Source organism: Zea mays, chromosome 8, assembly GCF_902167145.1.
Source record: "Zea mays cultivar B73 chromosome 8, Zm-B73-REFERENCE-NAM-5.0, whole genome shotgun sequence".
In the NCBI taxonomy this organism is placed as follows: Eukaryota; Viridiplantae; Streptophyta; class Magnoliopsida; order Poales; family Poaceae; genus Zea; species Zea mays.
Window position 1 is genome coordinate 99,856,749 of NC_050103.1, and position 14,790 is coordinate 99,871,538.

At 45.6% G+C, this 14,790-nt stretch overlaps 1 pseudogene; it reads left to right on the forward strand.

The window, feature by feature from the left end:
* The first annotated feature begins 277 nt into the window (after positions 1 to 277).
* LOC103637129 (uncharacterized) lies at positions 278 to 13,897 on the forward strand (annotated as a pseudogene).
* The last annotated feature ends 893 nt before the right edge of the window (positions 13,898 to 14,790 follow it).

The following is a 14,790-nucleotide window of genomic DNA, read 5'->3' on the forward strand; positions in this document are numbered from 1 at the left end:
GTTGCAGAGCTTGTAGTGACCCGTACGCCTGTAGTGACCCGTATTGCTTTTGGCGGAAGGAGAAGGTGAGGCACACCTGTAGTGACCCGTACGTGGTCGCTCTTGTTGCAAAGCTTGTAGCCTTGTAGAGGTGGAGCAGCTGCTGGAGCCCAAACGAGAAAAGGAAGAAGAAACAAATGGAATCTAGAGAAGCAAGAACACTGACAGCACAACGCATGCCTAGGAGAAGCAGCAGAAGAAGGAACCCGCTACGCTAGGGATCTCATCTCAGACGACCATGGCGAAGCAAGCGAGCGTGAGCCCATCGTCGGGCCTGGCGGCGGCGACGGCGGTCCCAACGAGTGTCCCGAGGAGGCGGTGGAACGCGACCACGGGAAGGGGATGTAGAGCGGGCCCGGACACGCGTACATGTACTCTTGCGTGGCACGACGGAGCAGCTCGACGATGGGTGGGCGGCCCAGCAGCTCGGCAGGGATGACGAATCACTGCGTATCCTCCCCTCCGCGCCGACCACCACAGGTGAAAGTCGCCTAGAGGGGGGGGTGAATAGGGCGAAACTGAAAATCTCAAAAATAATCACAACTACAAGCCGGGTTAGCGTTAGAAATATAATAGAGTCCGCGAGAGAGGGCGCAAAAACAAATCGCAAGCAAATAATAAAGTGAGACACACGGATTTGTTTTACCGAGGTTCGGTTCTCTCAAACCTACTCCCCGTTGAGGAGGCCACAAAGGCCGGGTCTCTTTCAACCCTTCCCTCTCTCAAACGGTCCCTCTGACCGAGTGAGCTTCTCTTTCTCAAATCACTTAGGAACCTAACTTCCCGCAAGGACCACCACACAATTGGTGTCTCTTGCCTCAATTACAAGTGAGTGTTTGATCACAAGAAAGAATGCCAAAGAAAAAGAAGCGATCCAAGCGCAAGAGCTCAAATGAACACTACAAATCACTCTCTCTAGTCACTAGGGCTTTGTGTGGAGTTGGGAGAGGATTTGATCTCTTTTGTTGTGCTTTGCAATGAATGCTAGCTCTTGTATAGTGGTTGGAAGTTGGAAAACTTGGATGCAATGAATGGTGGGGTGGTTGGGGTATTTATAGCCCCAACCACCAAACTTGACCGTTGGTGGAGGCTGTCTGTCGATGGCGCACCGGACAGTCCGGTGCACACCGGACATGTCCGGTGCCCCCGCCACGTCACCAATGCCGTTGGATTCTGACCGTTGGAGCTTCTGACTTCTGGGCCCGCCTGGATGTCCGGTGCACACCGGACATCACTGTTCACTGTCCGGTGCGCCAGTATGGGCGCGCCTGACTTCTGCGCGCGCAGAGCGCGCATTAAATGCGACGCAGGTAGCCGTTGGCGCCGAAATAGCCGTTGCTCCGTGGTTACACCGGACAGTCCGGTGCACACCGGACATGTCCGGTGAATTATAGCGGAGCGGCTGCTGCGCGATCCCGAGGCTGGCTAGTTGAGGAGGCCGCACTTTTATGGAGCACCGGACACTGTCCGGTGTACACCGGACAGTCCGGTGAATTATAGCGCTGCGGCCTGAGAAATTCCCGAAGGTGGCGAGTTCGAGTTGGAGTCCTCTGGTGCACCGGACACTGTCCGGTGGCGCACCGGACACTGTCCGGTGTACACCGGACAGTCCGGTGCCTCCAGACCAGAGGTGCCTTCGGTTGCCTCTTTGCTCCTTTGTTGAATCCAAAACTTGATCTTTTTATTGGCTGAGTGTGAACCTTTTGCACCTGTATAACTTATACACTAGAGCAAACTAGTTAGTCCAATATTTGTGTTGGGCAATTCAACCACCAAAATTATTTAGGGACTGGGTGTAAGCCTAATTCCCTTTCAATCTCCCCCTTTTTGGTGATTGATGCCAACACAAACCAAAGCAAATCTAGAAGTGCATAATTGAACTAGTGTGCATAATGTAAGTGCAAAGGTTGCTTGGAATTGAGCCAATATAAATACTTACATGATGCGCATGGATTGTTTTCTTTGTTTTTGACATATTGGACCATATTTGCACCAAAAGTTTTGTTTTAGCAAACTCTTTTGTAAATTCTTTTCAAAGTCTTTTTGCAAGATAGTCAAAGGTAACTGAATAAGATTTTGCAAAGCATTTTCAAGTTTTGAAATTTTCTTCCTTTGTTCAAATGCTTTTCCTTTGACTAAACAAAACTCCTCCTCAAATAAATTCTCCTCTTAGTGTTCAAGAGGGTTTTAAGATATCAAGTTTTGAAAATACTACTTGCTCCCCCTTTAGAACACAAAGAGATGCCAATTTGAAATTTACCAATTGAAAATCATTAATTTAAAAATTAGGGTGGTGGTGCGGTCCTTTTGCTTTGGGCCAATACTTTCTCCCCCTTTGGCATGAATCGCCAAAAACGGATTCTTGGAATGAAATATAGGCCCTTAGAAGTACTTTCTCCTCCTTTGGTCATAAAATAAAGTAGTGAAGATTATACCAATGTTGGAGAGTGATGCGGAGCGACGGCGAAGGATGAGTAGTAGAGCGGAGTGGAAGCCTTTGTCTTCGCCGAAGACTCCAATTCCCTTTCAATATACCTATGACTTGGTTTGGAATACACTTGAAAACACATTAGTCATAGCATATAAAAGAGACATGATCAAAGGTATTCTTAGGAGCTATGTGTGCAAGTTTAGCAAAAGAAATTCCTAGAATCAAGAATATTAAGCTCATGCCTAAGTCTGGTAAAAGATTGTTCATCAAGTGGCTTGGTAAAGATATCGGCTAATTGATCTTTAGTGTTAATGTATGAAATCTCGATATCCCCCTTTTGTTGGTGATCCCGAAGAAAATGATACCGAATGGCTATGTGTTTAGTGCGGCTATGCTCAACGGGATTATCCGCCATGCGGATTGCACTCTCATTATCACATAGAAGAGGAACTTTGGTTAATTTGTAACCGTAGTCCCGCAGGGTTTGCCTCATCCAAAGCAATTGCGCGCAACAATGGCCTGCGGCAATATACTCGGCTTCGGCGGTAGAAAGAGCGACCGAATTTTGCTTCTTTGAAGCCCATGACACCAAGGATCTTCCCAAGAACTGGCAAGTCCCCGATGTGCTCTTCCTATTAATTTTACACCCTGCCCAATCGGCATCCGAATAACCAATCAAATCAAAAGTGGATCCCCGAGGGTACCAAAGCCCAAACTTAGGAGTATAAGCCAAATATCTCAAGATTCGTTTTACGGCCGTAAGGTGTGATTCCTTAGGGTCGGCTTGGAATCTTGCACACATGCATACGGAAAGCATAATGTCCGGTCAAGATGCACATAAATAAAGCAATGAACCAATCATCGACCGGTATACCTTTTGATCCACGGACTTACCTCCCGTGTCGAGGTCGAGATGCCCATTTGTTCCCATAGGAGTCTTGATGGGCTTGGCATCCTTCATTCCAAACTTGCTTAGAATGTCTTGAGTATACTTTGTTTGGCAAATGAATGTGCCCTCTTGGAGTTGTTTGACTTGAAATCCTAGAAAATACTTCAACTCCCCCATCATAGACATCTCGAATTTCTGTGTCATGATCTTACTAAATTCTTCACATGTAGATTTGTTAGTAGACCCAAATATAATATCATCAACATAAATTTGGCATACAAACAAATCATTATCAAGTGTTTTGGTGAATAAAGTAGGATCGGCTTTGCCGACTTTGAAGCCATTTGCAATAAGGAAATCTCTAAGGCATTCATACCATGCTCTTGGGGCTTGCTTGAGCCCATAAAGCGCCTTAGAGAGCCTATAAACATGGTTAGGGTACTCACTGTCTTCAAAGCCGGGAGGTTGCTCAACATAGACCTCCTCCTTGATTGGTCCATTGAGGAAGGCACTCTTCACGTCCATTTGATAAAGCTTGAAGCCATGGTAAGTAGCATAGGCCAATAATATGCGAATTGACTCAAGCCTAGCTACGGGTGCATAGGTTTCACCAAAATCCAAATCTTCGACTTGTGAATACCCTTTGGCCACGAGTCGAGCTTTGTTCCTTGTCACCACACCATGCTCGTCTTGCTTGTTGCGGAAAACCCACTTGGTTCCTACAACATTTTGATTAGGACGTGGAACTAAATGCCATACCTCATTCCTTGTGAAATTGTTGAGCTCCTCTTGCATCGCCATCACCCAATCCGAATCTTGAAGTGCTTCCTCAACCCTGTGTGGCTCAATAGAGGAAACAAAAGAGTAATGTTCACAAAAATGTGCAACACGGGATCGAGTAGTTACCCCCTTATGAATGTCGCCGAGGATGGTGTCGACGGGGTGATCTCGTTGTATTGCTTGGTGGACTCTTGGGTGTGGCGGCCTTGGTTGTTCATCCTCCTTGTCTTCATCATTTGCATCTCCCCCTTGATCGTTGCCGTCATTTTGAGGTGGCTCATCTTCTTGATCTTCTTGTTCAACATCTTGAGCCTCATCCTCAATTTGAGTTGGTGGAGATGCTTGCATGGAGGAGGATGGTTGATCTTGTGCATGTGGAGGCTCTTCGGATTCCTTAGGACACACATCCCCAATGGACATGTTCCTTAGCGCTATGCATGGAGCCTGTTCTTCACCTATCTCATCAAGATCAACATGCTCTACTTGAGAGCCGTTAGTCTCATCAAACACAACGTCACAAGAAACTTCAACAAGTCCTGAGGACTTGTTAAAGACTCTATATGCCCTTGTGTTTGAGTCATATCCTAGTAAAAAGCCTTCTACAGTTTTAGGAGCAAATTTAGATTTTCTACCTCTTTTAACAAGTATAAAACATTTGCTACCAAAAACTCTAAAATATGAAATATTTGGCTTTTTACCGGTTAGGAGTTCATAGGATGTCTTCTTGAGGATTCGGTGAAGATATAACTGGTTGATGGCGTAGCAAGCGGTGTTGACCGCTTCGGCCCAAAACCGATCCGGTGTCTTGTACTCATCAAGCATGGTTCTTGCCATGTCCAATAGAGTTCGATTCTTCCTCTCCACTACACCATTTTGTTGTGGGGTGTAGGGAGAAGAGAACTCATGCTTGATGCCCTCCTCCTCAAGAAAGCCTTCAACTTGAGAGTTCTTGAACTCCGTCCCGTTGTCGCTTCTAATTTTCTTGATCCTTAAGCCGAACTCATTTTGAGCTCGTCTCAAGAATCCCTTTAAGGTCTCTTGGGTATGAGATTTTTCCTGCAAAAAGAACACCCAAGTGAAGCGAGAATAATCATCCACAATAACTAGACAGTACTTACTCCCGCCGATGCTTATATAAGCGATCGGGCCGAATAGGTCCATGTGTAGGAGCTCCAGTGGCCTGTCACTAGTCATGATGTTCTTGTGTGGATGATGAGTGCCAACTTGCTTCCCGGCTTGGCATGCGCTACAAATCCTGTCTTTCTCAAAATGAACATTGGTTAGTCCTAAAATGTGTTCTCCCTTTAGAAGCTTGTGAAGATTCTTCATTCCAACATGGGCTAGTCGGCGGTGCCAGAGCCAACCTAAGTTAGTCTTAGCAACCAAGCAAGTGTCGAGTTCAGCTCTATCAAAATCTACCAAGTATAGCTGACCCTCTAACACTCCCTTGAATGCTATTGAATCATCACTTCTTCTAAAGACAGTAACACCTATATCAGTAAATAGACAGTTGTAGCCCATTTGACATAATTGGGATACGGAAAGCAAATTGTAATCTAAAGAATCTACAAGAAAAACATTGGAAATAGTGTGGTCAGGTGATATAGCAATTTTACCCAATCCTTTGACCAAACCTTGATTTCCATCCCCGAATGTGATAGCTCGTTGGGGATCTTGGTTTTTCTCATATGAGGAGAACATCTTTTCTCCCCTGTCATGTGGTTTGTGCACCCGCTGTCGAGTATCCAACTTGAGCCCCCGGATGCATAAACCTGCAAAACAATTTTAGTTCTTGACTTTAGGTACCCAAACGGTTTTGGGTCCTTTGGCATTAGAAACAAGAACTTTGGGTACCCAAACACAAGTCTTGGAGCCCTTGTGTTTGCCCCCAATAAACTTGGCAACTACCTTGCCGGATTTGTTAGTTAGAACATATGATGCATCAAAAGTTTTAAATGAAATGCTATGATCATTTGATGCATTAGGAGTTTTCTTTCTAGGCATCTTGGCACGGGTTGGTTGCCTAGAGCTAGATGTCTCACCCTTATATATAAAAGCATGGTTAGGGCCAGAGTGAGACTTCCTAGAATGAGTTCTCCTAATTTTGCTCTCAGGATAGCCGGCAGGGTACAAAATGTAACCCTCGTTATCCTGAGGCATGGGAGCCTTGCCCTTAACAAAGTTAGACAAGTTCTTAGGAGGGGCATTAAGTTTGACATTGTCTCCCCTTTGGAAGCCAATGCCATCCTTGATGCCAGGGCATCTCCCATTATAGAGCATACTTCTAGCAAATTTAAACTTTTCATTTTCTAAGTTATGCTCGGCAATTTTTGCATCTAATAATGCTATATGACCATTTTGTTGTTTAATTAAAGCCATGTGATCATGAATAGCATTGATATCAACATCTCTACATCTAGTACAAATAGAAACATGCTCAACATTAGATGTAGAGGGTTTGCAAGATTTTAATTCAATAACCTTATGTCACACCCGGGTTTTAGGGCACCAAGACCCGGGCGCGAACATAATCACCAGGTGTGCTGGGACCAAGTCTCACACATATGATGAATCATGGCACAGGATCGAATGTCACAACTTTATATATAACATGAGTTCTATACAAAATAAATAATTACATTATAAGGAGACAACGGTCCAGCAACCCAAAGTTGACTGGGAGACGACGGCCTAGACCTCTCACGAACACATCGCAGCATCCTCCAAGCGCCTCATCCTGTGGTACCTGTTCTTGACCTGTGGGGGGGTGTGAGACAGCAAGAGTGAGCTCACATACATTCATAGCTCAACAAGTTGTGGGGAATAATGTGCATGAACTCGCCAAAGGTGGGAGCTCACGTGAAGTGTAAGGCTTACCAAAGGAGATGGTTAGAGCTGAGCATTGCTTTTAAAGTTGGTCAAAATTTTATTAGCAATTACTAAGTATAAGTAAATACCAAACCCAATTAAGTAGTAGAACAAAGGTAACAACATCACCTGCGATGCAATGCATATGACAAATTGAATTTAGTTCCATAATTTAATCATGTGAGGGTCCGAGCTGCTCTTGACCGTGAGCACAGCTAGTATACCAGTTTTACACTCTGCAGAGGTTGCGCATCTTTACCCACAAGTCATGTTACCCATCTGCCAAGGGATCGCGACTTCCCATACACCTCTACCGAGGAGGCGAGGCAGGGTAACACTACGAGGCCTTTACAAAGTTCCACTAGCTTCAGAAAACCCGCTACAGTTTATAGGAAGTTCCAATGCAGGAATCCCTTGCAGGACCGCCATCGCAGCAAAATCCTCCCGAGGGCCTCCCTACACTGACCACTCCCCTACTGCCCTTGCCCCTTTCGGGTAAGGTAGTCTTCCACTAGCTTTCCTAATTAATCAGCCAAGGGGTCCCATTCCTCCCTTGTGGTAGCACTGTTTTCCCGGGTGGTTCTCCATGTTCCAATTAACATAATGATCTTAACATGAACAGTAAATAACAACTGACAATAAAAGTATAATCATGAAAAGTAATGTGTATCTCTATACCCAAAACCACATAAAGCGATAGCAAGTACTACCCAAAGATTCAGTGGTGAACAATGTATAAAGATAGTCAAACTAGGGTAACCTATTGGGTCCCATCAAAATTAACCTATGCAGATCATTATGATTAATTAGAACATGAGTGGGTAAAAAGAAGTGATCAAGGGCACAACTTGCCTGGGACTTGAGATTCCAGGTACCAGGATGATTCTTCAGATCCTCATGACCTCACTGCTAATCGTAGCAATACAAACAAACATGGTATAGGTAAAATAAACATCACACCAAACATAAGAACAAGCTACGTAATAATACTCTACGCGCTGCTACGAGATCGTAGGAACGAGAGCTACTAAGATCGGAGTTACGGTTAAGGAGTTATGATTTTATAAAAGATTTGTGTGATTAAACTATATTATAAATTGGTTAGTATAAATTATATGAGAGAATATCTTATAAATAATTAACTCACTTGGATCTAAGTTATAAATGGACCATAGATCATATTTTAATAGATTATAATGATAAGCAGATTAACATGGCTATCCAGCATCAGTTAAATACAACTCTAATTATAAAATAATCAGGCATGATATAATAAATGTTGTTATTGCATATTAAATATTTTTACGAGACTAACGCAACTTGAACGGATCAAATCGGAGTTAAAACGGAGGATTTATGAATTTCCTAAGATTTTATGTATTTGATATGAGATTAATTAGGAGATCAATTTTATTATTGTTTTCATATCAAAACAGAGGCATTAGGTGATAAACAACATTATTACAAAATTATAGAAATTGGAATGGACCAATTTGGAGTAAATATGAATTTTATATGAATTAAACAAACTCTAGTCATTATTTTATATTAAAAATAGATTTCTATTTCTTTTTCCTGTATTTTCTATTTACTGGACTGCGCCTACTATTAGCCGAAAACACAGGGACTTAAGCGAAAAGATACTCAGACTCAGCGAAACCTGGACTGGACCACGGGTTATTTTCTATCTATCACATGGATTCATATGCAAAATGTCTGGCCACGAAGGGGTACTGTCCATTCTGAGTCGTCAGATCACCGATCCACGACCCACAACAGAACGCGAACCGATATTCTATTTCCGCCCTTGGATCAGAATCCAACCGTCCACGATCGATACACGGATTGCAACGCGGGGCCGGATCCACCCGCTAATTTCTAATCGGACGGTCACGACCCGATGCCACGAAACGGTATTCTGTCGCCGATCCTAGCCGTTGGCTACGCATTCAACGACCCCCGGCCGTCTTCTCCAATCGACCGAACAAACAACGGCATACACACCCATACGGCGGCGCCATCGCCGGCACCCCGCACGGTCGGCCCCCCCTGCCCCAACCAGCGCATGACATCACGGAAAATAGAGAGGAAGGTAAGGAGGATCTGATGGGGGTAGACTTACGGGTGATCGAGCAGCGGTGAACTCTGCCCACGCGGCACGGCGGCAAGGGGAAGGAATCTCGCCACCGACAAGAAATTGGCGCCCAAGGAATCGATGCTCCCGCCCAAAGAGACAACCGACGTGCACGTGGAACTCTGGCGAATCACACAGGTACCCTAGGATGGTCAAATCCTCCCAGAAATCCCGATATTGCCATGCGTCTGAATCAACCATGGCGGCTCCCCCATTGTTTCCCCCTCCCTCTCGGTGATGGTGATGGATCGCTTGATGCACATCGATGAGGAGCCGAGAGACATGGGGTATGCCTTTATACCCCCGTGTTGGTGAGGCGGCTGAGCCATTGGGGTGGTTACGCCAGCTGGGGATTTCTACGGAGATCTTGCGCTCATTCGGTTAAGATGACAGTTACTGGGCACCTAATTTGTTGCCGAGAAAGCAGGGGGAGAAGGAGGGTAAGGGGGCCTGGCGATGGGCGGTTGTCCTGCCCTGTGGGCCCAAGCGGTGGTGGACAGGAGTGCGCGCGTGCCTGCTGCGCCCTGAGAGGCCCTACCTGAAACGCTCCAGCTGCTGGCTTCACGGTCTGGAGAAGGTGAATCTGACGAATGAGCCCCACCTGCCAGCGTGAGAGCGAGGAGGAGTGGACGTGGGGGGGTAAACGGGCTGGCGCGGGGTGAAAGCATCCGGGCCGGCCAGCGCGGGGAGCGAGTGGGCCGCGCGGTAGAAGGAGGCGAAGTGGGCCGAAAGCGGAAATGGGTCCACGCGCGAGTTTTCTTTCTTTTTTTTTCTTTTTCCTTTTCTATTTCCATTTCTATTTCCAATAAAATTCACTTTTGAATCCGAGTTTTGAATTTTCTATCTCAAACAAAATACACAATAAGAATTCAGCATGGTGCAATATTAATTTTATTTATATATTTATTTATTCATTCATTTATTATTCTACATAAGAAATTGCTTTTGAATATGTAGCACCAATGTAATTATTTTAAGAATAATAGTTTATATTGTATGATCTCTAAAAAAATGTTCTCACATTAATACTTATAAACTTCAATAAAGGCTAATTTTATATAAAAATCTTTTTATTGAATTTTTGTTACAAAACTTTTATTTAAGGAGATATGACTTCAAACGTTATGGTAATTCTAAGGAGAGAAAAAAAATATTCTAATTCAAGATCTTTTTTTTAAATTACTATATTCTCAAAATGAGATTTAGGGTGTTACACCTTAGCATGTAATAAATCATTTTTAGTTCTAAGGTCGGAAATAGTGGCATTGCAAACATCAAAATCCTTAGCCTTAGCAAACAATTTTTCATTCTCAATCTTAAGGCTAGCAAGAGACTCATTCAATTCCTTAATCTTAGTAAGCAAATTATCATTATCATTTCTAAGATTGGGAATTGAATTAATACAAACGTGAGAATCAACCTTAGCAATTAAATTAGCATTTTCATTTCTAAGGTTGGCAATAGTGTCATGGCAAGTGCTTAGCTCACTAGATAATTTGTTACATTTTTCTACCTCTAGAGCATAAGCATTTTTAACCTTAACATGCTTCTTATTTTCCTTGATTAGGAAGTCCTCTTGGGAGTCCAAGAGATCATCCTTTTCATGGATGGCACTAATTAGCTCATTTAATTTTTCCTTTTGTTCCATGTTAAGGTTGGCAAAAAGGATACGCAAATTATCTTCCTCACCACTAGCATTATCATCACTAGAAGATTCATATTTGGTGGAGGAGTTAGATTTAACCTTCTTCCTTTTGCCGTCCTTTGCCATGAGGCACTTGTGGCCGACGTTTGGGAAGAGAAGTCCCTTGGTGACGGCGATGTTGGCGGCGTCCTCGTCGTCGGAGGAGGAGTCAGTGGAGCTCTCGTCGGAGTTCCACTCGCGGCACACGTGGGCATCGCCGCCCTTCTTCTTGTGGTACCTCTTCTTTTCTCTTTTCTTGCCCTTCTTGTCGTTGTCCCTGTCACTGTCACTTGATAATGGACATTTAGCAATAAAGTGACCGGGCTTACCACACTTGTAGCAAACCTTCTTGGAACGAGATTTGTAGTCCTTCCCCTTCCGTTGCTTGAGGATTTGCCGAAAGCTTTTGATGATTAAGGCCATCTCCTCATTGTCGAGCTTGGAGGCGTCAATTGGTTGTCTACTTGGTGTAGACTCCTCCTTCTTCTCCTCCGTTGCCTTGAAGGCCACCGGTTGCGCCTCGGATGTGGAAGGTTCGTCAAGCTCGTTGATCTTCTTTGAGCCCTTAATCATGCATTCAAAGCTCACAAAATTCCCGATAACTTCCTCAGGGGTCATTAGTGGATATCTAGGATTACCACGAATTAATTGAACTTGAGTGGGGTTAAGGAAAATAAGAGCTCTTAAAATAACCTTAACCACCTCGTGGTCATCCCACTTTTTGCTCCCGAGGTTGCGCACTTGGTTCACCAAGGTCTTGAGCCGGTTGTACATATCTTGTGGCTCCTCCCCTTGGCGAAGACGGAAGCGACCGAGCTCCCCCTCGATCGTTTCCCGCTTGGTGATCTTGGTGAGTTCATCACCTTCGTGCGCCGTCTTGAGTAGGTCCCAAATCTCCTTTGCATTCTTCAACCCTTGTACTTTGTTGTATTCCTCCTTGCTTAGAGAGGCGAGGAGAATGGTTGTGGCTTGGGAGTTGAAGTGCTCGATTTGGGCCACTTCGTCCGTATCATAATCCTCATCCCCTATTGATGGTACCTGTGCTCCAAACTCAACAACATTCCATATACTTTTGTGGAGTGAGGTTAGATGAAATTTCATTAAATCACTCCACCTAGCATAATCTTCGCCATCAAAAGTTGGCGGTTTGCCTAATGGAACAGAAAGTAATGGAGTATGTCTAGATGTATGGGGATAGTGTAAGGGGATCTTACTAAACTTCTTGCGCTCTTGGCGCTTAGAAGTTACGGACGGTGCATCGGAGTCGGAGGTGGATGTTGATGAAGTGTCGGTCTCGTAGTAGACCACCTTCCTCATCCTCTTGTGCTTGTCGCCTTTCCGATGCGACTTGTGAGAAGAAGATTTTTCCTTCTTCTCTTTGTGGTGAGAAGAGGAAGATCTTTTCTCCTTCCGTTTGGAGGAGTCCTTCTTCTTCTCCCTCCTCTTGGTGCGGGACTCTTCCGATGAAGTGCTCCCTTGGCTTGTAGTGGGCTTGTCGCCGGTCTCCATCTCCCTCTTGGTGTGATCTCCCGACATCACTTCGAGCGGTTAGGCTCTAATGAAGCACCAGGCTCTGATACCAATTGAAAGTCGCCTAGAGGGGGGGTGAATAGGGCGAAACTGAAAATCTCAAAAATAATCACAACTACAAGCCGGGTTAGCGTTAGAAATATAATAGAGTCCGCGAGAGAGGGCGCAAAAACAAATCGCAAGCAAATAATAAAGTGAGACACACGGATTTGTTTTACCGAGGTTCGGTTCTCTCAAACCTACTCCCCGTTGAGGAGGCCACAAAGGCCGGGTCTCTTTCAACCCTTCCCTCTCTCAAACGGTCCCTCTGACCGAGTGAGCTTCTCTTTCTCAAATCACTTGGGAACCTAACTTCCCGCAAGGACCACCACACAATTGGTGTCTCTTGCCTCAATTACAAGTGAGTGTTTGATCACAAGAAAGAATGCCAAAGAAAAAGAAGCGATCCAAGCGCAAGAGCTCAAATGAACACTACAAATCACTCTCTCTAGTCACTAGGGCTTTGTGTGGAGTTGGGAGAGGATTTGATCTCTTTTGTTGTGCTTTGCAATGAATGCTAGCTCTTGTATAGTGGTTGGAAGTTGGAAAACTTGGATGCAATGAATGGTGGGGTGGTTGGGGTATTTATAGCCCCAACCACCAAACTTGACCGTTGGTGGAGGCTGTCTGTCGATGGCGCACCGGACAGTCCGGTGCACACCGGACATGTCCGGTGCCCCCGCCACGTCACCAATGCCGTTGGATTCTGACCGTTGGAGCTTCTGACTTCTGGGCCCGCCTGGATGTCCGGTGCACACCGGACATTACTGTTCACTGTCCGGTGCGCCAGTATGGGCGCGCCTGACTTCTGCGCGCGCAGAGCGCGCATTAAATGCGACGCAGGTAGCCGTTGGCGCCGAAATAGCCGTTGCTCCGTGGTTACACCGGACAGTCCGGTGCACACCGGACATGTCCGGTGAATTATAGCGGAGCGGCTGCTGCGCGATCCCGAGGCTGGCTAGTTGAGGAGGCCGCGCTTTTATGGAGCACCGGACACTGTCCGGTGTACACCGGACAGTCCGGTGAATTATAGCGCTGCGGCCTGAGAAATTCCCGAAGGTGGCGAGTTCGAGTTGGAGTCCTATGGTGCACCGGACACAGTCCGGTGGCGCACCGGACACTGTCCGGTGTATACACCGGACAGTCCGGTGCCTCCAGACCAGAGGTGCCTTCGGTTGCCTCTTTGCTCCTTTGTTGAATCCAAAACTTGATCTTTTTATTGGCTGAGTGTGAACCTTTTGCACCTGTATAACTTATACACTAGAGCAAACTAGTTAGTCCAATATTTGTGTTGGGCAATTCAACCACCAAAATTATTTAGGGACTGGGTGTAAGCCTAATTCCCTTTCAACAGGCATGTGCCCCGCCGGCACCTTCCCGCAGGTGGCCCCTGGCAACGCCGGCACCGGCTTCACCACGGCGCCCGGCGCCACCCTACACACCCCCGTGGACACGCACCGGAGCAGTGCAGGTCTGCAGCGACAGGACGAGGAGGAGAGGTGAGGCGCAACACAACGCGGGCGGAGAGGGAGGCAAGCGAACGACGGGGAGGAAGGGAAGCGGGCGGCGGGGACGTGTGCTCTATGCTCTGTGGGCGTTGCTATATAACCCCGGCTGCATGCGAGGATGGCGGGGGTGGCCGCGCAGATCCATGAATCGTGCCTTCCATCTAGAGAGAACGTGATGGGGGCGAGGATGGTGTCTCCGATGGAAGGGGACCGCGGGGAGCGGGGCGAGGATGGCGGCGCGGTGGCGAAGCGGGGCGTGGAGAAAGGCAGAAAGCGCGGCGTGCGGGCGGGACGCGGTTTGGGCAGAACATCCCAGTGTCCACGCCTACATTAGGCACTTAAGTAGTAGTAGAGATTAAAAGAGTAAAAATAAAATATATCTATATTTTTTAAAACTTTGAATTTTTTTGTTAGTTTAATTGTAAGATGGTTGCATGAGAAACTTAGGGCTAATTTGGTGGAAGGGAAATGTAGGGGATCTATAGGGAGAAATTACCTTGCTACTCAAAATAAATAGCAAGATAATTACTCTCCCATTGATCACCTCCAATTCTTCTTCCACCAAACTAGCCCATAAAAACTAATTTGGTGGGATCCATGGGGGTTTCTCTCCCATATATTCCCTCTAATCCTCTTGTTACCAAAACAACAGTAACTGTACAATAGTCTTTGTTTTAAGTCAAATCATAAACTAGGTGTTCGAGAAAGACAAATAGAATTGGTGTATTCATGATTTTGCATCATAAAACCTTTGTTTGGTTACAAGGGATGAAATTTCACTATGGATTTAATCCGGGTCTGAATTGTGTAAATCCATACCTCACATCCAATCTTACGATGGAATTAAATTCATCGTTTAATCCTGTATATCTCAAAGCTAGTTATTCT